The sequence below is a fragment of the Apodemus sylvaticus genome, chromosome 4 (assembly GCF_947179515.1).
Source record: "Apodemus sylvaticus chromosome 4, mApoSyl1.1, whole genome shotgun sequence".
Classification (NCBI taxonomy): Eukaryota; Metazoa; Chordata; class Mammalia; order Rodentia; family Muridae; genus Apodemus; species Apodemus sylvaticus.
The window spans coordinates 139,984,675-140,011,911 of NC_067475.1; the positions used below are offsets into that span (position 1 = coordinate 139,984,675).

Below are 27,237 nucleotides of genomic sequence, written 5' to 3' on the forward strand. Positions count from 1 at the left end.
TGAAAGTTTTGCTGGGTATAGTAGTCTGGGCTGACATTTATGTTCTCTTAGGATCTGTATGACATCTGCCCAGGCTCTTCTGGATTTCATAGTCTCTAGTGAGAAGTATGGTGTGATTCTGATAGGTCTACCTTTATATGTTACTTGACCTTTTTTCTCTCACTGCCTTTAATATTCTTTTTTTGTTTAGTGCATTTGGTGTTTTGATTATTATGTGACGGGAGGTATTTCTGCTCTGGTCCAATCTGTTTGGAGTTCTGAAGGTGTCTTTTATATTCATGGGCATCTCTTTCTTTAGGTTAGGGAAGTTTTCATCTATAATTTTGTTGAAGATATTTACTGGGCCTTTAAGATGTAAATCCTCGCTTTCTTCTATACCTATAATCCTTAGGTTTGGTCTTCTCATTGTGTCCTGGATCTTTACTAACCGTACACCCAATAGAGAGCTAATATCCAATGTATACAAAGAACTCAAGAAGTTAGTCTCCAGAGAGTAAAATAACCCTATTAAAAATGGGGTACAGAGCTAAACAGGAAATTCTCAACTGAGGAAACTCGAATGGCCTTAAAGCACCTAAAGAAATGTTCAGCATCCTTAGTTATTAGGGAAATGCAAATCAAAACAACACAGATTCCACCTCACACCAGTCAGAATAGCTAAGATGAAAAACTCAGGGGACAGCAGTTGCTGGAGAGGATGTGGGGGAAAAGGAACAGTTCTCCATTGTTGGTAGGATTGTAGGCTGGTAAAACCACTCTGGAAATCAGTTTGGCGATTCCTCAGAAAATTAGACATAGTACTACCTGTTGACCCAGCTATACCACTCCTGGGCATATATCCAGAAGATGTTCCTACATGTAATAAGGACACATGCTCCAGTATGTTCATTGCTGCCTTATTTATAATAGCCAGAATCTGGAAAGAACCTAGATGTCCTTCAACAGAGGAATGGATACAGAAACTGTGGTATATATACACAATGGAGTACTATTCAGCTATTAAAAACAATGAATTTATGAAATTCTTAGGCAAATGGATGGAACTAGAAAGTGTCATCCTGAGTGAGGCAACCCAGTCACAAAATAACACACATGGTATGAACTCACTAATAAGCAGAAGTTAGCCCAAAAGCTCAAAATAAACAAGTTACAATTCACCCAGCACAGGAAGCTCAAGAAGAAGGAGGACTTAAGTGAGGGTGCTTTGGTTCCTCTAAGAAAGGGAATAAAATACTCTCAGGAGCAATAAGGGAGACAATGTGTGGAGCAGAGACTGAAGTAAAGGCCACTCAGAGACTGCCCTACCTGGGGATTCATCCTATAAATAGTCAACAAACCCCCGATACTACTAAGGATGACAAGAAGTGTATACCAAAAGGAGCATGCAATGGTTGTCTCCGGAGGGGCCCTGCCAGAGCCTTACAAATACAGAGGCAGAAGCTAGCAACCAACTATTGGGCTGGGCTTGGGGTCCCCAATGGAGGAGCTGGAGGGTGGACTAGAGGAGCTGAAGGGGTTTACAGCCCCATGGGAAGAACAATGATTTCTGCCACCTAGACGCCCCAAGACTCCCAGGGACTGAAACATCAACAAAGGGGCACACATGGTTCCAGCCAAAAATGTGGCAGAGGAAGGCCTTGTTGGGCATCAGTGGGAGGAATGGTCCTTGGTCAGGTAAAGGCTCAACAGAGGCCCCAACAAAGTGAAACTGGAGTGGGGGGGAGATGAGTGGTGGGAGTGTGTCAGGTGGAGGGGCATATACCTGGAGGCAGGGGGAGGGAGGAGGGATTGAGGGGTCTTTGGGGAGGGGGGAAATTGGGAAAGGTTTTACTATGGCAATGTAAATGAAGAAGATAGTCAATTAAAAACAATAAAAATAAATAAAATAAAATAAATAAAAGGAATATTAAAATGAGCCATCTGCCTCAAAAAAAAAAAAAAAGGAAAAAAAGAAAGAAAGAAATATCAGACTGTAGGCAAGCTTGTAGGATATTTTCTTAATTAGTAATTGATGGGGGAGAGCCCAGTCCACTGTAGGTGGTGCCATCCCTAGGCTGCTGGTCCTGGGTTCCATAAGAGAGCGGGCGGATCAAGCTATGGGAGCACACCAGTAAGCGGCCCTCCCTCCATGGCCTCTGCATCAGCTCCTGCCCTGCTTGAGTACCCTGACTTCCTCTGACGATGACCGATGACTGATGATACAGAGATATGAGCCAGATGAACCCTTTCCTCCCCAACTTGCTTTGCTCATGGTGTTCATCACAGCACCCGTTACCCTGACTAAGGCCAGACGCTAGGCGAGGGCTGGAGACAGGGCTCGGTGGCTAAGGGGACTTGCTGCTCTTCCAGTGGACCTGCCACCCACATCAGGAAGCTCACAATTGCTTGTGAGCACTGCTGAAGAGAACCAGGTGCCTTCTTCTGGTTTCCACAGGCACCCACGCATGAGGCAAACCCAGACACACAAATAAAAGGCCCTGGGGCTGTGCAATGAGACTTGCTGTTGCAAAAACATTTAGAATCTGAATACGCAATTGTCTAAGGAATGAAACTGGGAAATGGATATTGTCAGGTCCAGAGGAGAGTCCTCCCTCCCACATTCTGGTGAGAAGCCAGCATTCCCTTCAGAACTCGTGAGGCTTGTTCCTCTCTAACAAAGGGGCCACTTTCCTTACCACTGGCAGCGGGACAAATGCCCATCTGTGGTGCCTATCAGTGTACCAAAGCACGTGCTGGGCTCCAGGCTCCCTCAGGATCACAAGCACCTGTTACACATCTCAGAGGAGATGCTAACATCCTAGCTCGCCCTACCTGCTCCCGTACCACGTGCTTCACCATCACAGAGCCTTGCCCTGCCCCCAGATACTCATTTCTCCTTATAACCCTGCTAATCCAGCTACCCCTGAGCTCTTTTGCCCCCTCTTGGTCCTTTCTTTGTCTCCTCCTCTTTATCCCCCTCCCCCCTCCTCGCCAGCCCTGTTCTTGCAAGGTCTAGTCGGATGTCCACATTCAGTGTGCTACTTTCTCTCCCTGCTCCGGATTCTTCCAGATGCTTCTGGGTGTTCTCTCCTTCATACCTACAGTAAAAACCTTCCGCTCAACCATATCTTGGAATGAGTCCTGTCCCCAGTTTATAAAAATATGTGACACTGAATTCTGCTAGAGGAAAATTTGGTAGAGGGTGAAAACTAGATACCAATAATTAATGATAAATCACTTCTTATGTACCGCATACTACTACTATCATGGACTTTTTAAGGATAGCGTTTAATTTACAAAGCCTAATTTCCCAAACATGTGTAAGATCATTGGCTAACATAACCACCCAAGATGAAACTCAGACCTGTCATTTCTGATGCTTGGGGGAAAAAAGTCCTCTCCCTGCAATGATACCCTTTTAAGTAAGGTGCCCAGAATAATTTTTAGCCTTGTCTTCTGAAAGAACAGTGTTTCTGCTGCTACGGTGTTCAACTGCATGGCGCTATCCTCACCATGAGGTAAACAAGGAAGGAATGTATTTATTTTTCCTGTAAGGAGAAGTCTGAGTACAGCGTATCGGGGCGGGCAAAGTCCCTGTTTTCTGTGGAGTGTCGCTCTTGGTCTAAGATTACTGTCTCACCCCCAGCTCACAGCGAGAAGAAAGCTAGGAGAGAGGAGGCGGTCCTCATCAAGAAAGCCAGGCTTCCCAGGACTTCCTTCTGCATCTCCTGGGCCAGAACCACGTGATCATGCTCTTCCCAGCAACAACATCTGCTACACTTTAGCTGGGTAAATTACCTCCCTGAAGGACAGCAGGACTTTCCAAGAAGTTAAGGTGAGGAATTATTGAGACAGTATGTGTCTGTCGTAGACATCTGACAATTTAGGGGTGAGACGGTTGGGATGAAAACCTCCACGAAGCTTCTCAGGAAATGGCCTCCCAGATACATCTAGAGCGTGTTTCCACGGTGACTCCAAACCGATCCAGTTGGAGGACAGGTTAACCATCACAGCCCTTTTCTGGATAAATTCTGTCAGAAGGGAGATAGAAGAGGTTTTGGGCTCACCTACAGTTCCGTTATTACAGAAGAGGAGAAACTGGGAAGCAACGGGTCTGCCGAAATCTCACCTGCAGTTCCTTAGACAGGAGCCTCCTGGGAAGGATCTGGGATGTATTCATCCTAACACCTCTAGATGGGAAAAGTCTCCGGACAACTATTAATACTACATGTGGGGATGGAGGGAAAGAGTGGGCATGTGGGGATACTTGGGAATTCTGGGTGCATGTGAAGACCAGCTCAGCCTCCTGGACCATTGAGGAAGGACTGGGAGAGTGTAGGCTGCCTCCCAGGAGCTACCTCTCCAGCCCTCTGTCAGCAAGGCACCACCCCACGGATGGATTGCACTACCTGCTCTGTCAAGCCTCGGGGGCAAGGTCGTTGTACAGTTAGTTCAGAGAGATGTATGCCTGGCCCTGTTTGATGTCCACACCACACAGGTGGTGGATGCTGTTTTTCTTAGGCCCATGAACTGACTGCACACCTACCGTTCTCTCGCCCTCTCTGAGAAAGGGACTCCGCAGCCATTTCTGGCAAACTCCCTCCCATCTCTGCCCCCGGGGAGCTCTGGGTTGAAGTACCTCACCGCCCCACTTGATTTCATCATCTCTCCTTTCTTCCAGGATGTTTCCTCTGAGATGGGAAATGGGCACACCCCAATTCCCCCTACAGCTCACATTTAGCACCCAGGGGGCCTTTATTGCCCTGTCAGGCCATTTCTGAGTTCCTGGCAAGGTCAGTTCAGCCCCAGTGGGAGGTGGGAAGGCCTAGACTACAATTCCACTCATGGATCCCCTCGGAGAACAGTGGGAGACCAAGCAAGAGAGTCTTGTGTTAAATGTTTAAATGACTAGCAAGCCATAGGCTCTCAACAAATATTTGCTGAATTAACACTGGACGGCAAAGAAAGAAACGCAATGTATGTTATTGCAGACTTTAATTTTGAAAAACCAGAATTTACAGTGCACTAAGGCTCAAGTCTTGTGGCCTTGGGAAAATACTCATCTGCAGACAAACGCCAAAAGGAAAACTTGAGAAACTGGCAACAGAGCAAGAAGTGGTGGGTGGCACAACGGCATGTTGGGTGCATCTCAGGCTGGGTTTGGGTCCTCAAAGCCTGACACTAGGAAAGAGTTTCCACTCACCCTGCAACTCCTGCAGTCATCTGCCTACTCAATCTGTCAACTAGGTCGCCTCTTGTCGCCCAACCCGCAGGGGGCGTCCTACGCACTGTCAGCTCGGAAGTGCCCGCTTGCAAGCGATTGGAAGCTAGAGGCTGTTTTCTCCAGTACGAGCCAGAACGGAGACCACGCACCTTACCCTGAGCGCTCTGGGCCTGGCTAGGCTGAAAGAAAAGAAGAGCATCGGGATTCCTCCCGCAGAACCAAAGACAGGAGGCAGGGCGGGGCGAGCGGAGGTGAGCCTCGCGTGGCCCCGCCCCTTGAGGGCTCACCTGGGGCGGGCGGAGCGGAGGTGGGCGGGGCGAGCGGAGGTGAGCGACGCGCGGCCCCGCCCCTCAGGCAGTCACGGACTTTGGTGGCTTCTGGCCACTCGCGCTCCGCGGGGGCTGAGGCGTGAGAGCGGAGGTGAGCGCACGACTCGTGGAGGCTACCGGGCTGTCGCGTCACGACGAAGCTTCCCTTCCTAGGTAGGACTCGGGGTGACGCCGCGGTGCGGAGCGCGAAGCCACAGCCGACGTTCGTGGCAGGCGGACGCGGGGCAGTGTCCCACGGGCGCCCGGTCCCCACGCGGCCGTCCGAGCCTTCTGCAGCAGGCGGAGAGGTGAGGTGGCTGTGTGACGTTCCTCGCTGACTTCCCGGCACATGCCAGGCGGTTGAACCCTGTCCGCGCGCACCGGGTCACCGCTGCTCTGCAGGGCGGTCGGTACCGGAGCGGGGCGGCTGGCTCGGGGACCCGCCCCGGGGAGTGGGGCTTAAGCAACTTTTCTCGTTCTGCGGTGGTGGCCAGACCGTGGCAACCCTTCACCCTGTCCCTGTTCCCCCTGCGGAGGCCAACACACCCACCTGCCTACAAGGAAGGAGAAGGAAATATGCCCACTTCGTCTCCAGCTTGTGCAAAGGATCTGATTAGGGCGTTGTTCCTCAGATCCCAGAGGTAGATCACACCCCGACGGTGACAGAGGACACGCGAAAAGCGGTGCTTTATATTTATGAATGTATACTAGCACATATTGGCATGGCCTAGCGTTTCCTTGTGAGTCAAGTTTTTAAAGTTAACAGGTTGGCTCCTTGTGAGAATTTCAGGTAAAACGAGAGCCCTAACGGAGCAAAACTTGTAGAACTTGACTGTGCCCTGGTTTTGGAATGTTCTGGAGTTTGAGGAAATATTTTTAATTTTTGAAAGGGTATCATAATTACATTTTACCATTTAAAAACATTTCTGTGTTTGTGTGTGTGTCCCCGTCTGTCCGTCAGTCCGTCTGTCCGTCCGTCTGTCCGTCCGTCCGTGTTCTGTCTTCCCGTGTGCACACATGTGAAAGAGGATGGCTTTCAGGAGTAGTCTCCTCTTGTGTTAGTGGTGGCATCTCAGGCTTGTGTGTTGTTCTGGCTTATGGCTAAGAGCCCTTGGCCCCTGAGTCATTTGGGCTGTCTCCATAATTACATTATTTTAAAAAAAAACTGATCTTTTAGAATTACCGGCTGAAGTTGAAATATAAATTGAGGATTTGTTTTGTCTTGGGGGTGCTGGAGAGCACACTGGGCCATGAGAGATGGACAACTAAAGATGGATGTTCGGCATGCAAGTCCTTACTCTGTTTTTGCATTTGTTTAATATTTCCCTTTAAAAGTTGCAACACAGCCGGGCGGGGGGTGGCACAAGCCTGTAATCCCAGCACTCTGGGAGGCAGAGGCCGGCGGATTTCTGAGTTCGAGGCCAGCCTGGTCTACAGAGTGAGTTCCAGGACAGCCAGGGCTATACAGAGAAACCCTGTCTCAAACAAACAAACAAACAAACAAACAAACAAAACAAAACAAAACAAAAAAGTTGCAACACTACCTTTTAACTCCAGAAGGTGAGTTGCCACAGGTGATTCTAGTTTCAGAGCCTATCATATATAATTATTTTTCATAAATCGGATATGATTACTACCTCATCAGACTGATCAGAAAAGATCAGTCTCTGCCTCTCTCACTCACACACACACACACACACACACAAAGGCACAAGTGGATCAAGTTGATGCAGGTGGATGCTGGCTCAGCTTTTTACACACACACACATACACACACACACACACACACACACACACACTATGAACAAACAAACGGGGTTGGATTGCCTCCAGTTGGTCAGTTTTGTATCAAATGTGTTAGCATTTTTTTCCAATGGCTCAAATCCCTTCTAAGTTATACTCAGCAGAAAAACAGGCCCGGGCTTCCGGTGTGGCTCAGCACTAGAGCATTTGTCTGACATGCTCCAGGGCCTGCACTGGGTCTCCAGGACCCCTCAGCTCCCCAAAATAGACCGGAGTAGTGAACATCCATGTGGTCTGCTTGCATTGTTATATGCACCTCTGTAACATCTGTATGTCAAAAGCTTATTCAATGATGAAGACAGCATTAGATGAGCAGGTTGTACTTAATCCTTGAAAAAGATCTGTAGAATGTCTTCCATATTTACTCTACCTTGTTTTCAGGATCATGAAACAAAAACCCAGCAAAGAGCTGACCCCTGCAGTGTTGCATGGTCCATGCCATGCTTTCTTGTTATCTGTGTGGAGAGACATCTGTGTTCATCTAACTTAGTTCTTTTTCCTTGGATTTTATCCTGTAATTCATAGTGTGTTCTATCATGTTTGCCTGGCAGACTGTGAGAGTGTAAGATCCCAAGAGGGAAAGGCTAAAGTTTTGTAAACATAGACGGGGATACAGACTCCTGAAAGATAAACCTATGTTCTAAGTAACTTCACTACAGCTGAGCGTAATATTCCTTTTTATTTAAAGAAAGGCACCACATAACACTCATACCTGTGACAACTGATTGGTGAGGTGTTAGAAAAATTGCCTCAAAGGAAAATAGGTTTATTTTGAGCCAAACAGTTTATTCTTGAGCCAAAATGAATGACCATGGCCTAAGAACACAGATTCAGGTTGGCCCAAATAACACATTCTAATGTGAAAATTGTCTCATAATGATTTTTTATAGTTACAGAACAATAAAGACAAAAACCATTTAAAAATATACATTGATGGCCATCACAGCAAAGAGGCAAAGGCCTTGCTGCTGGTCTCAGATACTGTCTGATATGTCCGTAACTCTTGGGTGGTAGAAGCTAGTAGTCCTACTAAGTTAATGCATTCCAAAGGATTTTACTTGATAGTCACAAAGATGTTGGGTCAGACAGAATTGGGCAATGAGTGGTTGCTAAGCGGACTGAAGAGCACAAAATGGTTTGGTTTTCGACCTACAACATTCTAGCTCTCCACAGTCACAGAGTTCTAGTCATTAAACCATATACATCCGCAACCACAGAATTCCAGTCAGTTAAACCATATACATCCGCAGTCACAGAGTTCTAGTCATTAAGCCATATGCATCCGCAGCCACAGAGTTCCAGTCAGTTAAACCATATGCATCCACAGTTACAGAGTTCTACTCATTAAGCCATATGCACCCGAAGTCACAGAGCTAGTCATTAAACCATATACATCCACAGTCACAGAGCTCTAGTCATTAAACCATATACATTCAGTCACAGAGTTCTAGTCATTTAAACCATATGCACCCCCAGTCACAGAGCTCTAGTCAAACCATATACATTCGCAGTCACAGAGCCCTAGTCATTAAACTATATACATGTATAGTAGGGTGTTTTGTTTTCCTTCTGGGAATTTGGCCTACAATACCTCAGCAAAGTTGTTTGGTACCTGATTTACTTTTCATTGTATGAGTAAAATATGCAATGGTTGTCAGGCACTTAGATCCATAAACCCACTACCTTAGTTTCTGAGAAATTAGGAGAGCATCGGAGAGTCCTTGTTGTTGTTGTTGTTGTTTGTTTTTTGTTTGTTTTTTGTTTTGTTGTTGTTGTTGTTTTCCGAGACAGGGTTTCCCTGTGTAGCCCTGGCTGTCCTGGAACTCACTTTGTAGACCAGGCTGGCCTTGAACTCAGAAATTCGGCTGCCTCTGCCTCCCAAGTGCTGGGATTAAAGGCGTGCACCACCACCGCCCGGCACATTGGAGATTCCTTTGCAGTTTTGTCAAAATGAGGTGGGAGGTATGTTTCATTTTTCACCTCCACTGTTTGTGTCCATCTCACAGTTTATATAAGGTTAGGATGTAAACGTTAGAATATATGGATATTAGCCATAAGCTAGCTAATTCTTTTCCTGAAGGTAAGAATACCTGGGCCTCATTGTCTCTGTCCTCTGTTACCTGGCTGAGGAAAATGGGTGCTTAAAGGATCCCCATCTTTTGTAAAGAGAAGAGTTTCAGCAGTTTGGTGAGGTAACATCATTACCCATTTCAGGCCTGTCAGAATTCTTTGTCAATGGGCCTGTTTCTTTGATAGACATGGAGAAGCTTTTTAAAAATCTGTACACAACTGCTCAAGAGAGTTTATTTAAACCGCACCCCCAAACTTGAAAGATCACAGCTCTCTATCAACAGCTGAATGGGTTAACAAATATTCACACAAAGAAAAATATCAATACATAATACTAAATAATGTTTATAATATAGATACATCTTTAAAGCATTACGCTAAGTAAATTAACTCATACACAAACACCTACATTTTTAAAAATATTTTTATTCTGGAAAATTTTCATATATTTTGACCATATTCACCCTTGCCCCACTCCTCACCTTTACCTTCCTACCCACCCAACTTCTAGTTCTCCTCTTTCTTCTTCTTCCTCTTCCTCTTCCTCCTCCCCCTTCTTCCTTCTTTCTTCTCTCTGTCCTCCTCTTCTGCCTCCTCTTCTTTCTTCCTCCTACACTTCCTCCCCCTCCCCCTATAAAGTCCAATTTATGTTACCCAACTATTCTTAGGTATGGGCCATGCCCCGCAACTGCCCCTGGTTGACCTACCAGGAGTCACAGAATTAAAGAAAACTGATCTCCCTCTCCCAGCAGCTACCAAATGTTAGTGGCTTGTCAGCTAGTAGTGGGATTTCATGGTCTCCTCTCCCCCCTCCACGCAGGAAGTGTTTCTGGCTTGAGCTTGTGTAGTCTTGTGCACGCTGTCACAAATGCTGTGAGTCATGTGTTACCGTCCTGTTGAATCTTGAAAACACTGTCTCTTAAGTTATCCACCACTTTTGGTGCTCACACTCTTTCTGCCCCTTCTTTGAAGATCTCTGGTCCTTGAGGGAAAGGGTTTGATATAAATACTTCGTTTATAGCTAAGCACTTCACAGTATCTCTGCATGTTAACCAGTTGGTCTCTGCGTTACCTGCCATCTGTTGCAAAAAAGTTTCTCTGAAGAGGGTTGAGAGATGCACTAATCTATGGGCACAGCCATAAGTTATTAGGAGTTGTTTTAACACTGTGTCCATTTGGCAGAATAATATAGTATCAGGTTCTCCCCTAGGATCTATCAAGCCACAGGTTCTAGACTCAGTTAACAGTGCCAGGTATGTGGTCCATCTCATGGAGTAGGCCTTAGATACAATCAGACAGTGGTTGGTCACTCCCATAACATCTGTCCTCCTTAGTGGGCAGGCATATCTTGTCAGACAATTTACCATTGTATTCTTAGGGTTCATAGTTGGATGAACTTGGTAGTTTTCACAGTACTCTGTAGCTGTATGAAAGCTAGCCAGTTGAGGTGAAGTTTCCAGTTGAGTACCAGCTGGATTTCCCCATGTTCTATGGCTTAGCACATAGTGTTTTCAGCAATAGGGTCTTGGGTCAATTTCTGAAGAGTAGCCAAGTGCATTGGCAATAGGTTGGACTGCTTGGGGATGTATGGAACGCCATTGGCCAGTTCAGAGTAGCCTTTTATATCTTTTCCTTGGAGATTATCAAGTTTAGGATCCTTAAAACCTGTTAAACATGCTCATGTTTTAAAAGGTTGGCATCAGTCTGATAACCCCGGGACACAAGTGTATCCCTAGCATGACATCACTTACACAGCTATTCTCCCTAGCCCTCTAAAATAAGCAGAGCGAGAGAAAGTTGCCAAGTCTCTAAGTGACCAGGGAGTGGCCTGATACTTCCTCTCTTCTGATAAAGAATACTGCTAAAAGCCATTATAAGGAATTACCACAAATGTGGCACCATCTTTACCCTGATTTGCATGCCTAAAGGGGATAAAAACATCAGAAAGGCAGATTGCTCCCTTGTTGGCCTACAATTGAGAGGAAAGGCATGGCATTCCAGTCAGCAGCATGCTACACTTTTGTGTTTCAGTACATACTCTCCTCTGCCCCACGTCACCCCTCCTGTGAGTGTAGAGAGGGGTAGTTTGGCTTTCAACTAAGGGTGATATGATGTCTTAGGGAGCCAAAAGTTAGCTTCAAGTCATTCTTTTCAACATTTACTTTACGTATGCATATTGTCTCTCTCTCTCTCTCTCTCTCTGTGTGTGTGATGTGTGTGTGTGATGTGTGTGTGATGTGTGTGTGTATGATGTGTGTGTGTGATGTGTGTGTGATGTGTGTGTGCGATGTGTGTGTATGTGTGATGTGTGTGTATGTGATGTGTGTGTGATGTGTGTGTATGTGTGATGTGTATGTGTGATGTGTGTGTGTGTATGTGTGATGTGTATGTGTGTGTGATGTGTGTGTGATGTGTGTGTGATATGTGGGTGATGTGTATGTGTGTGTGTGTGATGTGTGATGTGTATGTGTGTGATGTGTGTGTGGGGGTGTGATGTGTGTGATGTGTGTGTGTATGTATGATGTGTATGTGTGTGTGTGTGTGTGAGATGTGTGTGGGTGTGGGTGTGATGTGTGTGTGTGTGTGATGTGTGTGTGTGTGTGTGTGTGCCTGGAGTAGCCAGAAGAGGGCATTGGGTCTCCTGGAGCTGGAATTATAAATGCTTGTGAGCTACATAACAAGGATGAGCAAACTTGGGTCTGCTAGAAGAACAGCAAGTACTGTAAACCTCAGGGCCATCTCTGCAGCCCTCTTTTGTTATTTTTCTGATAAAGGGTCCATGGAATCCAGGCTAGCCTCAAACTCTGCATGTCCCTGAGATGACCTTGAAGGCCCGCCACGTTTGCCTCCTGCTGTGATTCCCTCTCTAGGGTTCTATCCAGTGCTGGGTATTAAACCTATGGTTTACTGCATGGTAGGCAAGAACTCTATGAATGAGGCTATGTTCTCAACCTCTCAGTCATTGGAAGAAGAAAACTTTAAGAGTCTGTTATTCTTTTTATTTATTATACACAGTTTAATTGTTGAGACACAGTTTTGTTTTGTAGCCCAGGACCTTAATGTGTATCCCAAGCTAACCCTGAACCTGTGTGTAACCCTCCGAGTGCTGGGATTACAGGCTTGGGTCATCTCGCCTGGCTTCACATATGATTTTTGGGAGAGCAGAGGGGTGATTACATGTATAGACAATGGTGTGCTCACTTGTTCATGTCTCTAGAGGCCAGAGGTTGATGTCAGGCATCTTCCTCCTTCACTCTATAGCTTGGTTTTTGAGAGACGATCTTAATGAACTTGAAGCTCACCATTTCAACTAGGCTAGCAAGCTAGAAAGTCCCCAGGACGCAACCATTTCTGCCCCAGCTTCAGTGCTGGGTTAAGTCGCACCCAACCACACCTGGATTTTTTATAGGTATTCTGGGGATCTGGACTTGCTCCCACATGTTTACCCACAGATCCACCCAACCATACCTCTCACAAACTTGTTTAATTCTCACATAGCTCTCTTACACTGGGTATCACAGCCCATTTTGCAGAAGGGAATGGTGCTTGGAAGACTAGGTAGCTTTATGCTGTATAACTAGGAAGTGGCCAGAGTTTCAGGGCAGAAGCCTGAGCTCGGCAGTTAGGTTTACCCCCTGCCCCACCGCACTCCACCCCCTACATTCCAATACTACAATTATAAAAAAGCAAGCAACGATAAAAGAACAGAAAAAGGGGGATCCAGGCACCATTTTGGGGAAAGGAACAAAGGGGCCCGAGCAGCCCCAGGCTCATCTTCAGGGAGCCTTGAGCTTTAGGTTTAAATGGAGAAGGAGCTGGGACAAGGACCAGAGAAACTAGTGCTGTCCCAAGCAAGGTGTGGTCTGGTTGACCAGTGTCTCATCTGGTTCTGCAGTGTGGTCCAAGAGACTCTCGTCTCTTTAGGGGAGCATTCTGGTTCCTACAGGGTGATTATTTTTGATCCCAGAGGAGCCTCCCTCTATAGAGCCTTTGCTTCCAGCTGAGGCTAGTCTTCAGTCATGTGAGGCTTCCCTGTTCGTGGGTGTCTTCAGTCTTGAAGGGAGTGAACCAGGTTAGATAAACAGCTACTCCTGGAGTAAATAACAACGCCTGTGTAGATTCACGTGGGCGCCTGAGGCAAAGCGATGGAGGCCTGGTGCCCGGCTTTCGGCCTGCATTTAGTCACTCTGTGAGCCTTGGTGTCTTTTTATCAGAAGTAGAATCTAGCCACCTGTTACAGTAACACAGGAAGTGGCACTTGTCTATGAGAGAAGTGGGGTCCACATTGTCTCCGCCTCTCATCAGTGCCACCCAGTAGTCTATACTCTTCATTATGCACTAGCTGTAATCTAGGTGCTAGCTCGATAGAATAAACTCACCACACTTCTGTGGTGATACACTGGGCACATGAATCATATCCAACCGACAGAAATGTCATATTAGACCAGCACAGAGCTAAAACTGAAAAATGAGCCTGCACTGAACAGTCAGATTTGGACCCAAGAGATGGCAGCTCCAGAGGCTAAGGTGGAAAGATCTTGGCTAGGCCCTCCATCTCAAAATGAAGTAAGTATAAATAACAATGAGGTGATATTACAGCAGATCAAGTGTGGAGCTCATGCTTAGAATCTCAGCAACTCTGGAGGCTGAAGCAGAAGAATTACAAATTCAAAGCCAGCCTGGGCCATACAACAAACCCTGTCTCAAATAAACAAATAAATCCAAGGGCTAGAGCTGAAGGAAGAACACTTGCCTAACGGGCCCAGGATTCCACCGTAAGACATTGTTTTAATTTTTGTTTGCATGAATGTGCATGTGATGTGTGTGTGTGTGTGTGTGCATGCATGCTTACATGTGTAGGGACACACTATGGAATGATGACTGGGCATGTATGTTTGCATGCACATGAAGGCCTTAGGCTAATGTCAGGATTGATCCTCAATCGCTCTTCCACTGTATTTATTAGTCAGGGTCTCTCAGTCAAACACAGAACTCCCCAGTGTGGCTAGTGTATCTAGCCAGGCTGCTCTGGGGGTCCCCTGTCTCCACCCTCTAAGGCTGGAGATGAAAGCTGCCTGCTGTCCCCCACCCCCTGTTATTTATGTGGCTTCTAGAGATTCACACTCTAGTCCTGCTTCTCACTCAGGAAGTGTTTTAACCACGGAGCCATTTCCCTAGTCCTAAAGCACCAGAAAAACAAAATTAAAGGGCCAACCAAAGATAATTTCTGAGGGTCGTGCCCTTTGAGAATGTGAAAAGGCTTGTGTTTTATACTGAATGTGCCTATGTCAAGGGAACATGTCAGGCTACTGTGCTGGCTAGCTTTATGTCAACTTGTTGGAAGCTCAAGTCATTTGGAAAGAAGAAACCTTAAGTGAAAGAAATGTCTCCACTAGATTGGCCTGTGGGCAAGACAGAGGTGTGCTTTCTTAACTAGAGATGGATGTGGGAGGGCCCAGCTTACTGTGGGTAGCGCCAGCTCTGGGCTGTTGGTCCTAGCCTGTATAAAAGAGCAGACAGAACAAACCAGTAAGCAGAATTCCTCCATCTTCTCTGCTCTCATTCCTGCCTGATTTCCCCAGATGATGGACTGCAAGCTGTGAACTGGCACCAACCTTTCTTCCCCGAGTTGCTTTGGCCATGGTGTTTATCCCACTGGCAGCCCTGACTAGAACAGTGGTCATTTCTGCATACTCATGCTTTTCTGGTTTGCACAGCATTTTAGTTTTGCAGAGGGGAAGTCAGGGTTGGAAGCCTCGGGGTGGGAAAGGAGTGCCCACGGTAGCTCATCAGACCCTCCTTGTAAGTTAGAGCTCCTGTGCCTTGGGAGATGCAGCCTGAGTCTGGGAGCAGTGTGGATCCTGAGGCCGGGATCCGGAATTGCACTGAGCTAGATCCCAGGCACACTCAAGGGCTGCCAGGGCTTGCCTTCTCCCTGCCTCTGCGCTGTCCACCTGACTCCTGCTAACTGCAAGTTTGCTCCTATATGACGCTCAGGCATGGCTTCTCAGAACACTGTCTGAATGAGGAACTGAGGCACTTGCCCACAGCCCAGTCTTCCAGATGCTTCGATTTCCTCAATTTGAAACTTTCTGTTAAGGGCCATGGGGTTGATACTCTCATATCTGCTGTATCTGCAGTTTCATTACAGTTAACGTTCTGTTGAGAAAATGTTTTCGTTCCTCAGAGTCCTTAGGTCCGCAGGCCTGGGCACCCACAGACGTGAGCCTGTGGAATAGTTTGGGGGCAAACAGGTGCTGCTTTGAGGACTTTGTCCGTGACTGTCACTGTAGGTGTATGGTAGTGGATAGGCAAGGGCTGCAAATGGGACGCCTCTTGTAGGCCTAAAGACACGAACCCTCAGATGTGAGCTCTTCTTATAGACACAGATGTTTAGTAAATGGCAGGCCAGCAGGCTGCTGGTGGACCTTTCTAGAACTCTACAATTCAAGTTTGACTGTTACGATCTCATTGCCCGGATAAAAGAGGGTTGGCTGACCATTAGCTTGACCAAGCAAAAGCAAGACAGAGCAGTTCTCAGTGAGGACAGGGTGTGTGGGGACTGATTTCCGGTGGCTCGACCACCATACTGAGTAACATTTTCTTACTGTGTTTAGCCTCTCCATATCATTCCTCTTATATAAAAGAGATAACAACAATGTTTGCCTTGGAGATGAGCCTTATAGTGCAGGGCATACATAGAGCTCAGGGGGTAAGGGATTCCCTGGTGTTCTTGAAAATGGAGGTTTCCCTGTTGTTGCTAATGACGGAGCCTGCATGCCGTATTTACCTTGAGTCTTAATTAGGGTTTCCATTGCTATGAAGAGACATCATGCTGGCTTACAGTGTCAGAGGTTCAGTCCCTTATCATCATGGCAGGAAGCATGGCAGCGTGCAGGCAGACCTGGTGTTGGAGAAGGAGCTAGGAGTTGTACATTATAATCTGTCTGTCACCAGGAAAGACTGTCTCACACTGAGCAGAGCTTGAGTACAGACATTACCTCAAAGCCTGCCTACACAATGACACACTTATTCTAACAAGGCCACACCTCCTCCAGTAAGGCCACACCTCCCAATAGTGTCACGTCCCATGGCTAAGCTTATTGAAACCCCACTCTGTGTAGACTTTGTCTACCCCATAATACTAAAAGGAAGACAGAAAGTTACAAGTGCTTTCCAGCTCTCACCTCTCTAAGGAGATCTGCAGGCTGCCTCGTGACCTGGTTCTCCCTGACAAATGGTGTGCGTGCTTCATGTATGGGCAGCTGTGTCCTGACTCTGAACTCAGGCCCCTGGCTCTGTTATTTGGGAATGAAAATCCTCTCTGACTGTGAAAGTCATGGAACACCCCAACCCCACCCACAGACATGCGCTCCTGCGGATGCAAAGGCTCCCTAATCCCCATTGTAGAAGTGCATGCTGTCAGTATAGAATAAGCTGGACACCGGTGACGCCTCTGGCGTACTACTGCCTGGAGGGCCTTAGGGTTTGAGTTGTCTGGATTTCTGGTGACTCTGTACCGACTAGGGCTACACATACTTCACTGGTGTCACGAGGGCCAAGAACGTTCTATGAAATCCTGACCAGGCACAGTGAAGACCCCACCCAACTCGCCTCTGACAATGAGAAAACCCAACTCTGGCCTCAGAGGGAACAGGAGAGAGTTTATTGTGGAGTCAGGTATGAGTGGCCATGGTTTGGGAATACAAATTCTGTGTTTGTGAAGCTTTTATATAGTAACAGAACAAAGAAAGCCAGAAATCAAGATTCTTCTCCAGGTCTGTTAGTCACAGTATGTTAGACCAGACACAGAAGTAGACAAGGAATGGCTAGTTAGGGGCTAAAGATAGCCCAGCATACTTGTAATTAGTTCTGATCTGCACCATTCCAACATCTCCACCGCACTAAAGTGAATCAGTCCCATTGGCTCTGCAGACAGCTTGTTCCCAGAAGGCCTTGTTCACAGTCTGTCATGGGAACTCTGGAGCAGTTGTGCAGTTTACTTTTTTAACTTGGAAAAGTATTACATTATTAAGTAATATTTATACTTTAAGTATTAAGCGTTTTTCTGTCCTCTTAAAAGGCTGTCTGGTTTGGTCGTCATCCAGTAATGGGGCTTTGCCAGCATCTGTCGCTGTTGCCTTTGGCTGCCTGTGATGAGAGAGAAGAGAGAGGAATGAGAACTGAGTTTCTGAGGAGAAGTGAGCCTAGAAATGGGCACACAAACTGGGGGCCACCTTCTTCATCAAAGATGGCGGCGTGAGCACCCTTTCCTGCCTGTGAGGAGCCCCTGAGGACTGCCTGCTTCTGGGGACTGAAGGTCTTGCTAGCTCAGAGGCTGGGAAGCATTGTGTGAAGGGAGGAACAGCTGGCTCCCTCCAGGCGGCAGAGCCCTTCCCTTCATAGCTGGTGCCCTGACCAGTCAGCAAGTGCTGAGGGGGGGAAAGTGGCTGGTTCTGAACCTCAGCTGGGCCTCTAGGTCAAACTCAGCATTAGCAATGAGCACATCTCACTAGGCCTAGGCCTTTGCCCTGGACCCAGCCAGCTGTTCTAGGAGGAAACCCTACTCCTCAGCTAACAGAAGCTGGGCCTCACTCACCAAGCCTTGAATGTTTTCCCTTTCCACACCCTGCCATACTCCAGGGGTATCCTTGCCTCCCAGTCCTAACCCTGCCCTCCTTCAATTCTTTTCTATTCTTTAAGGTTAAGAAGAAGCAATTTTATTTACTTATTTGTTTGTTTATTAGTAAACCGCTTCATGGATTGGTGTCATCCTTGTACAGGGGCTATGCTAAGCTCTGCCCTTCCGGTTTTAGTGTGTATGCTGCTGAGAGGAGTCTTTACAGCTTGCGTGATGAGTAATCACGCCGACTGACAGCCTGATTACACTGAGATGCCTGGGGACCACCGAAGCGTGTGTCTGCTGTGACTGCGACGCTGTTTCCAGAGATGACTGGCATGTGGGAGAGAAACCGAGTGTGGCCTTGGGGCCAGCTGGAACAAAAGCTGAAGAAGAGGGAAGCCATCACTAGTGGTCTGCTATATCATTATCATTATCCATGTGTGTGTGTGTGTGTGTGTGTGTGTGTGTGTGTGTGTGTGTGTGTGCATGTATGTGTGTGTGATCTGAGTGTATGAATTCCAGGGAGCATGTATAGAAGTGAGGACTAGAGAGTCAGTTCTGCGATCAGATTTGTACACCAAATACCTTTACACACAGAACCATCTCTTTCCTGCTAATTTTGTCACAGCAACAAAGTCTGACCCTTCCCCACCCAGGGATCCACTGATACTAGCATTTTGGTGTATTTCCTTCTTCATTTACCTTTTGTTTTGAGACACATTCACTCTGTAACCCATGTGGGCCTCAGACTCAAGGAGATGCGTTCACATCTGCCTCCCGAGTACTCGGATCCCAGGAGTAATCCAACATTTCCCCTAAACTTAGTACATTTAACAGTTTACAAACAGTGCTAGCATTTTAACCTAGTTGTCATGCTGTGACTAGAGTTTACCCTTTTGCTTTTCCATGCCTTTGTAAATGGTAATAGTGTCATGTTCTTCCGGTAATTTTCAACCATTCTCTTAAAAACACAGAGGACTGGGGTTGCAGCATAACAGCAGAGGTGTCTCAGCAGGTGCAAAGCCCTAGGATCGAACCCCAGAACTAAGATAATCATAGAAATCAGTTAACTAGGCCATTGCTCATTTTCATTGTAAATTATTCTGTATTGGTTATAATAAACCTTTGGTCCAATTTCACAGTATTTAAGATGGAATGTCATAAAAATCATTAGATTCAAAGTTTCTGAAGAAAAAGAAGTTTTCTTCATTATTACAGAAGTATTGTGCATTATGGCAAATGTAAAATGGTGTAAAAAAATAAGTGTGTACCTGTGTCCCCCTGCCCGGAGATGGCCGTTCTGGCATATGGCAGGGGAGCCTTACCTGAGACCCTGCTGGAGTGCAGACTCTATGGACAAACTCAACATGTATTGAATCACGATCCTTCGCTTGACTCTGGCATGTTCAAGTCTGAGAATTACAGTGCGCACAGCCATGATCCTACCAGTGGTGTAGGCCTTCCCTCTCAAAGCTTTACACAAATATCTTTACTGTCTGGGAGTCTAGGGGAATTCTGTCATCCATGCCTGTGACTGACCCTGCTCTCCATGGCTTTGTCTCCTGTCACTGGACACTATGTGACAGCGTTTTCCTGTTTGTCCACTTTCCCCCAGCCCGTGCATCTCATGGCTTCGGGGAGTAGTCCGTCTGCTGACCGTGCCATAGTTCATTGGCTGACTCCTATTGTTATCAGGTTGTTTTGATTCTTTGCAGGGGGGTGTGTTTTATGGCTGTTGGAAATATACCAGAATAAGTTAGTCGCATTTGTCACAAAGAGGTTCCTTCCTCCCTTCCTTCCTTTTAGTTAATTCTTGGAATGCTGCTATTGGGCCAAAAATATGACTCTGACTGCTTTACTATGTGCCTAGGTGTGCACCACGCCCCACACTAGCCTAGACTTGTGTGACATGCTCTATGGCGGACGGTACCACAGAGCTCGTGCCTCCAGAAGTGGCTCATTCAGGGTGACTGGAGAAGGGGACACACGTGACAGAGGAATAGGCAGTTGCCTGTGGTGGCAGAGTTCTTTCCTGGCTGAGTCCTAAATGGGAGCAGACACCACTGATGAGGAAGCAGCGTCTTTGATGGCTTGTGTGCTGTGTGCACAGTGTAGACTGTCCTCACGTGTCCTGAGGTGCAGGAGTAAAAGTCGCCTACAGTAATTACAGACGTGAAGTGACTACTCTGTAACCCCCAAATCTGTAGGACATGATTGGGACCAGACTGGGTTTTGCTTTGTAAGTCTCAGTGTGTTAGGTTATAGAACACCAGATTCTTGTTTTGAATAAATTTTATTCTGGAATGTGTGCTAAGATTTTTTTTTTTTTGATAAAGAAAAAGTGAGCTTTCTGATCTACAAGTGTGATTCAGTTAGAGTTTGAACTTCAGTGCATGCAGAACGAGAGAGAGAGAGAGAGAGAGAGAGAGAGAGAGAGAGAGAGAGAGAGAGAGAGAGAGAGAGAGAGAGAGAGAGAGGGAGAGGGAGAGGGAGAGGGGGGGGCGACTGAGAGTGTTATAGCTTTTGAGATTCATGTCTGTGACTGTGTGATGTACCTGTGGGTCACAACCCTTTGGGGGGGTGTCAAATGACATTTTTCACAGGGGTCACCTAAGACCATGGGAAAACACAGATATTTACATTATAATTCATAACAGTAGCAAAATTACAGTTATGAAGTAGCAACAAAAGTAATTTTACGATTGGGGTCACCTTAACTTGTTAAGGGTCACAGCATTAGGAAGGTTGAGAACCAGGACTCTCTCATTTCCTGCCTCATTCACCTGATTCACTGAACCTGGAGACAGGTTAGGAGCCAGTAAACCCGAGAAAACATCCCACAGTACCGCAGTTATGGATGTAGTGGTCACACCCAGAATTTTACATGGTTGCCAAGGGTTTGAACTCAGGTCTTTATGGTTGGTCAGCATTTGTTCTTAGACCTCACCCACTGAGCCAGCCATCTGTCTGTCTCTTAAGTAGTTTTTCAGCTGATATTGTGTTCCATGAATAGATCATCATTTGTCCATTTGTCTTTTGTGATCCTTTAAGAAGCTATCATGACTAAAGCTGCTATGAACATTCTTGGATAAATCTTTAAACCTCTTATTGAGGTACAATTTATATGCCATTAAAACCCACTCATTGTAAGTTCACAAATCTGTGTTTTCCAGGGGTTTGAACAGCGTCACCATAATCCAGTTCTAGAAATTCCTGTTGTCCACAAAACCTCACTATGTTGGTTGGTCAACTCCTAGCCCCAAACAGCCAGCGATCTGTTTAGGCTAAATGGAATCTTCTAAATCAGTTTGGGGTTTTGGCTTCTTTTGATGGCATATATTCATGTATTATATATGAAATAATATTCCCAATGGCTATTACAAACATTTCTCATGTTGTTTATCCCCTCCCCCTCCTTCTGTCTGTATTTAACCCCCCTTTTCTCTGTTTAATGCTTCTCTTTTTCCATTTCCCCCTTTTAATCACCCGTGTCCTCTCTTCTGGTCTCTCTAGAGCTCCTTCTCTACCCCTAAGGTCCATTTTGACTTCCCCAGCTTCTGTAGTGATTCTAGGTTGCATATTCACATCTGAAGAGTTCAGGCAGGAGCCCCAGATGGCAGAGAACCCACGGCACTTGGCACCCTGGATTTGGGTGGCCTCAGTCACTGTAATATTTTCTAGTTCCATCCATTTACCTGTGAAGTTGATAATTTCCTTTTTTTTTTTTTACACTGAATGGTGTTCTCCTGTGTATATGTATAAAGTTTCATTATCCAGTCATCAACTGAAGGGCATTTAGGTTTTCTGTCTCCTAAGCTGAGTACAGTGTCTCCATTGTCTCTGGACCTATGTTAAGGTGAAAGAGCACAGCGGAGCAAAGCCCCTCACCTTAGGGCAGCCAGGAAGCAGAGAGAACGGAGGAGGCTGAGGACAAGATAGACCCTTCAGAGTCAGCCCCAGGGGCCGCTTCCGTGAGTCAGCCCATCCCTTCCTCAGTTTCTGTCACCTCTCAGTAACAACATCAGACATGAATCCATCAACAGATTCATCTGTTGATACCAGAGCCCTCCTAATGCAGTCAGTTCCCCAAATCCCACCAGGCCCGGCATTCAAAACATGAGCTTTCAGGAGACATTTCGGAGTCAAACTGTAAACTATAGCACCAGTTGGACTTCTTGTCTCGTGTTTGGGATTGCGGATTTTGAACTCAGCCATTGTGGTTTCGGCCTTTCCTAATGACTTATGGAGAGAGCTTCTAGACGCTGCTGGGTATTTATGCTTTTTCTCCTCCAAGTGTCTTTTCAGTTTTGCCAATTCTGCTCTGAGGTCACTTCTTGCTGTTGGTCCAGAGTATTCTGTATACACAGTGTGGCCCATGCCATTTGTTAGCTATATGTGTTGAAACTATTTTTCCCTGTCGTTCTTTTTTTCCCCCTTCTTTCAATGTTCTATGATTAGATTTTTATTTTAATGAGTTTCTAACTTCTGTGCTTGTAAAAGCATTTTAAAAAAATTTTTTTTTCTTTTTTAACCTTCTCTAAAGGTTGCAAAGATAATCCTCCTGGCAGATGGGTAGACAGAGATGTTCATCACTCAACTCCTCCACAACGAAGAGCTAAAGAGGCACAGTTGTGATCAGAGGTGAGTGATCAACTGGACTCCTGTGAGAATCTGAGACCTGGGACAACAGCAGAGGACGGGAAGCAGAATTCTGGCGCCTGGCAGACCACAGCCACCGCTGCAGAGGACACGCCTCCCCGTAAGGGTGACAGGCCCAGCACACTGTCAGGATGTCTGCTGGTAATTTTTGATCCTGGAAGTTTTCATAATCTTTAAGGTTGCAGCTCACCCACATCAGAAGCCTAGAATCCGTAAGTATCATTTCCTTTCAGAAAAGGAGCTCACAGATCTCGTTGACCACCTTGCCTGCCCTCAGGGTGCTGTTACTAAAGCCAGTTTGAGAAGTCAGATGTCTGGACTTGAACTGGCTTTGGAGCCAGAGTCCTTATCTGTGTATTCTCATCTTTGGGAGTCCACAGACATTCACCATGCCCCGCATTGTAGGGACAGGCACTGTGACAGGGAGGATAGTGTCACCTTCTTGAATCAGGAGATCAGGATGATTTCCCTTTGAGAGGGTCTGGCTACTAGGACTATGATCAGCCAGCCACACGTGTGTAGGATCAGTGAAGGCTCTTGAAGTTCCTGCCACAAGTTTGTCATCCTCATCTCTGTCTGTGCCGTCCCTGCTCTGCACACAGAAGAGTCAGTGGGTCTCTACTTCAGTGCAGCATACGCTGCACACACTGGGCAGAGAGTCATTAGTCACAACCAAAGAGAATATAGGATACCATTCTATAGTGGCCATCTAGAATCAAAGCCAACATTGCACCAATACTTCAAGACACATCTTTAGGAGAAAGCTGCCTGCTGAGAAAGTCACTTCAAAATGACAGAGCTATCTGAACCATCAGACACACAGATCTTTTGTTGTTGTTGTTGTTGTTGTTGTTGTTTGAGACCGGGGTTCTCTGTGTAGCTCCGGCTGTCCTGGAACTCACTCTGTAGACCAGGCTGGCCTCGAACTCAGAAATCTGCCTGCCTCTGCCTCCCAAGTGCTAGGATTACATGCGTGCACCACCACTCCCGGCTAGACACACAGATCTTAATGTAGGAATATAAAGAATGAGGAGACATGAGGCCTCTCAGAGAAAACCCTAACCATGGCAGTAAGTTCCAAATAAACGAAAGGGATGAGGGCCTGGTAAAGAAGAGGGATGATTATTACTAGGCAGATGAAGGAACCAGTGGGGGGGGCCAAGGTACTCGGGGTGACTCTGCGCCAATAAAGGGCCACTGTCTCATAGTGAAACCCATTCTTTTTTACACCAATTTACAAAGAAACATTTGGAAGATAAAGAAATGATTATATTTTTAAAAGTGAGATCCAATAGACTACAGATAGATGACATTAAAGAGAATTTAATATTCTCTTGAATACTATGAGTGAGAAATTCCATAGAGAAGTATTTTGAAAAAGAACTAGACAGCAATCTGGGGATAAAGAACACAGTAAATGAAATTAAAAAAAAATGCAGTTGATAGCCTCAACAAACAATATAGATTACGCAGAAGAAAAAACTATCTGAAAACTTTATGACCTTATCCCATCTCACCACATTCCATATCTACCCTGCAGGACCAGCCCTGCTGGCACAGCCTGTGTCCCCATCCAGCCTGATTAGTAAGGCTCTCACTCCTTGTCTTGTCGTGGTCAGTGTTTTATTGCTGTGAAGAGACACCACGGCCACTTGACCACTATGACCACTCTTAGAAAGCATTTAATTGGGGCTTATGTGTAGTTTCAGAGGTGGAGTTCATGACCATTATGGCCCGGAGTGTGGTGGAGGCAGGCTTGCTTGGTGCAGGAGCAGTAGGTGTGAGTTTACATCCTGGTTCAAGGGATGTAGGAAGAGAGAAGCAGACTTGAGACTGGGTTGGGCTTTTGAAACCTCAAACCTCCAGTGACCTACTCCCTCCAACAGGGCCACACCTCCTAATCCTCTCAGATAGCGCCATCCCCTGGCGACCAAGCATCCAAATCTGTGAGCCTTTGCCGGGCCGGCCGTTCTCACTCAGACCACCTCAGCCCTTATGAAAGAAACTCCTCTGTGCAGAAGTCAGAGACCATCACTGAAAACTACAGTTGGTCAAAATGAAGAGAAGTCTGCTGTGAGAGCGTGTCTCCCAGAAGTGACAGGGAAGTGACACCCAGGACACTTCAGCAGCATGGCTGCCAAAGCAAGAGCCGAACAATGAGACGCTAATAGACACTCTAGCATCCATCAAACAATCTCATGCACTCCTAGACCAAGAGCCACAGGTAATTAGGACTGCACTGGTCTTCCCTAGGGATGAGCCCCTAACTGGTTATCCCACACCAAGGGGTCAGGCCTGAAATGGTGTATATACAACCAACACTACGTGGGCTCAGCAGGTTGTAATTATATGTTTATGCATTGTCTTCATGTGTAACAACAGTAAAGAAAAGAGACCAAGAATTTGAGAGGGAATAACCGGGAATATAAGAGGCGTTGAGGAGGGGAAAGGGAAGGAAGAAATGATGTAATTCCATTCTGATTCAGTTTGTTTTAAATTTAAAAAGAATATTTGAACTTGAAAACAGGCAGTTTGAAAGCTCCGTGAGGGGAGAGAACATGAAAGGAAATAGAGCCAGGCGAGGTGCTACCTGCCTTAACCTCGGTGCTTGGAAGAGGTAGGCAGATCTCTGAGTTCAAGGCCAGCCTGCCACCGTCTGGGGAAACAATCACAAAAAAATACAAGCGCATAGAAGATAATTGCAGAATCAAACCTTAACATTTGACCCCCTCGACCCCCCAAAATTGACTGCCACCCCACAACACAAAGTACATTTAGTCCAGCCCCAAGCACCCCACAGCCTTAACACTTCTAACACGATTCAAAACGCCATGTCCAAAATCCCCTCTGAGACTTAAGGCTAGCTCCTTAGCCATGAGGCCTTGTAAAAATCAAAACAGCAAGCCACGCACTCCCATTATGTAGTAATACAGAGTGAACAATCCTGCTCCAACCAGGGCTTTTACAAGGTTTCAAAAGGCTGACACTCCGCAGGGAGCTCACCCAATCCTGCAGCTCCATGACTTGTGTGTGGGACATGTGGGAGCACGATAAGATTTCCTGCAGGCTCAGACAGACCTCTATCCCTACAGCCCTGTCGCCTGGAGCCTTCTTTGGCAGGCAGGAAACATTCCTGGTGTTTCCAGGTTCTCTGCTTCTCCTCCACAAACTCACACATAGCAAGGTCCTGCTGCATTGCCCAGTCACGCAGGGTTTCCTGTAGAACCTTGGTACAAGGTTTATAACCCGGAGCTTGCAGTCCGACCTTAAATAGCAAATTCTAGATTCAGTGACGTCTTTACCTTGCTCATTAAGCACTCAGATGCCAGTGAGGCTGTGATTCAAGCTGGTGGCAGACCTTGCTGTCATACCTGGCAGGCTGGTTCGGTAGACATGAAAGATGCTACAATTAAAGACCTCCCACCCAGATTGCAAAGAAAATCCTGGGAGGCCAGTGTGTGGCAAGGTCCAAGTCCCTCCAGGAAGAAGCTGAGAGGGCAGCGTGTGAACGCTTGAGAGGGGGTGAGGAACCTCACATGCCAGCAGAGAGGAACAGCAACGAAAACTGTAGGCAAAAAGCAGGGCCTGAAGAGGGAAGCCCAAGGGGCCTGGTGTCGATGAGTCTGCTTAGAGATGTTTCTGCCAACATATCTGCTCTCTAGACAGGTTCCTCCGTCATCTGCTGTTCATTCACTCAGTTTTCAGCCTCTAGATTTGCAGCTTTGAAGATTTATGCCTTTCTAATAAAGTGCTTTTCAAAGATTTTAAGCCATTCAGGTGATAGATTTGGGAGGGCCTCACTGAGCTAGGCAAGTACTCTATCGACGGCCTCTCAGCACTGCAGCATCTAGAGCAACAAGAGTTAACTAACCCGTCAGTGATGGCCAGTCCTGACCGGCCGCACTGCACAGTCCTCCCCAGGGGACCAGTTCAGATTTTGAAGCAAATTCTAGTAGTCAACTCTTTTCTAAATACTTCAGTGTGTATATCTAAAAAGTAACTCTTAATTTCCATTTCCTCTGTAAAGACTTTCTCTATAAATGCAGTCCCATCCTGAGATACTGTTGTTTAGGGCTTCAGTATTTGAATTTGAAGAAAGCAGAGCTCAGATCACAACAAGATTGAGAAGTCCTTCATGCCCCAGGCTTCCTAGTCAGTGCCCAAGTACACTATAAACATGTTTGCTTTAATGTCTGCATAATGTACCTGCTTGTGTATCTTAATGCCCCCCTTTTTGTGGGTTTATCATTTTTTCTTTTATTGAAAATAGATGTTTTTCATACAGTATATTCTGGTTATAGTTTCCCCTCCCAGTTCTTCAAAGATTCCCCCAATCTTCCCTCCCCTTGGAATTCACATCTTATCGAAAGCCTTTTAATCTTTCATACTGTTGTTCCAATTTACTGAAGAAGCAAGTTGTCCCATAGAGCTGGCCTTGCCTTGGTTTTCCTGCTTCTAGTGGTCATGGGATGGTTTCTTCCCTGGTCTGATTTTATGGAGCGCTATCGCTGAACTTAGAGGCTTTGTCAGGTTGTAATTTCTTGGCAAGTCTTCGTAGTAACAATGGGTCC

General features: G+C 46.3%; 1 protein-coding gene across 12 annotated transcripts in view; it reads left to right on the top strand.

Annotated features, from left to right (window-relative positions):
- The first annotated feature begins 5,323 nt into the window (after window positions 1–5,323).
- The window catches only part of Gpr160 (G protein-coupled receptor 160), a 30,571-nt gene continuing 8,657 nt past the window's right edge, over window positions 5,324–27,237 (top strand). For 2 of the 12 annotated variants that reach the window (XM_052180700.1, XM_052180698.1), the window contains exons 1-2: window positions 5,526–5,819; window positions 22,551–22,648. The gene's annotated coding sequence lies outside the window, so the exon portion shown is untranslated. Of the gene's footprint in view, window positions 5,455–5,505; window positions 5,820–9,422; window positions 9,507–22,550; window positions 22,879–24,552; window positions 24,891–27,237 lie in introns of those variants that run through there. The other 10 variants (XM_052180694.1, XM_052180697.1, XM_052180701.1 and 7 more) reach the window with 10 other exon arrangements.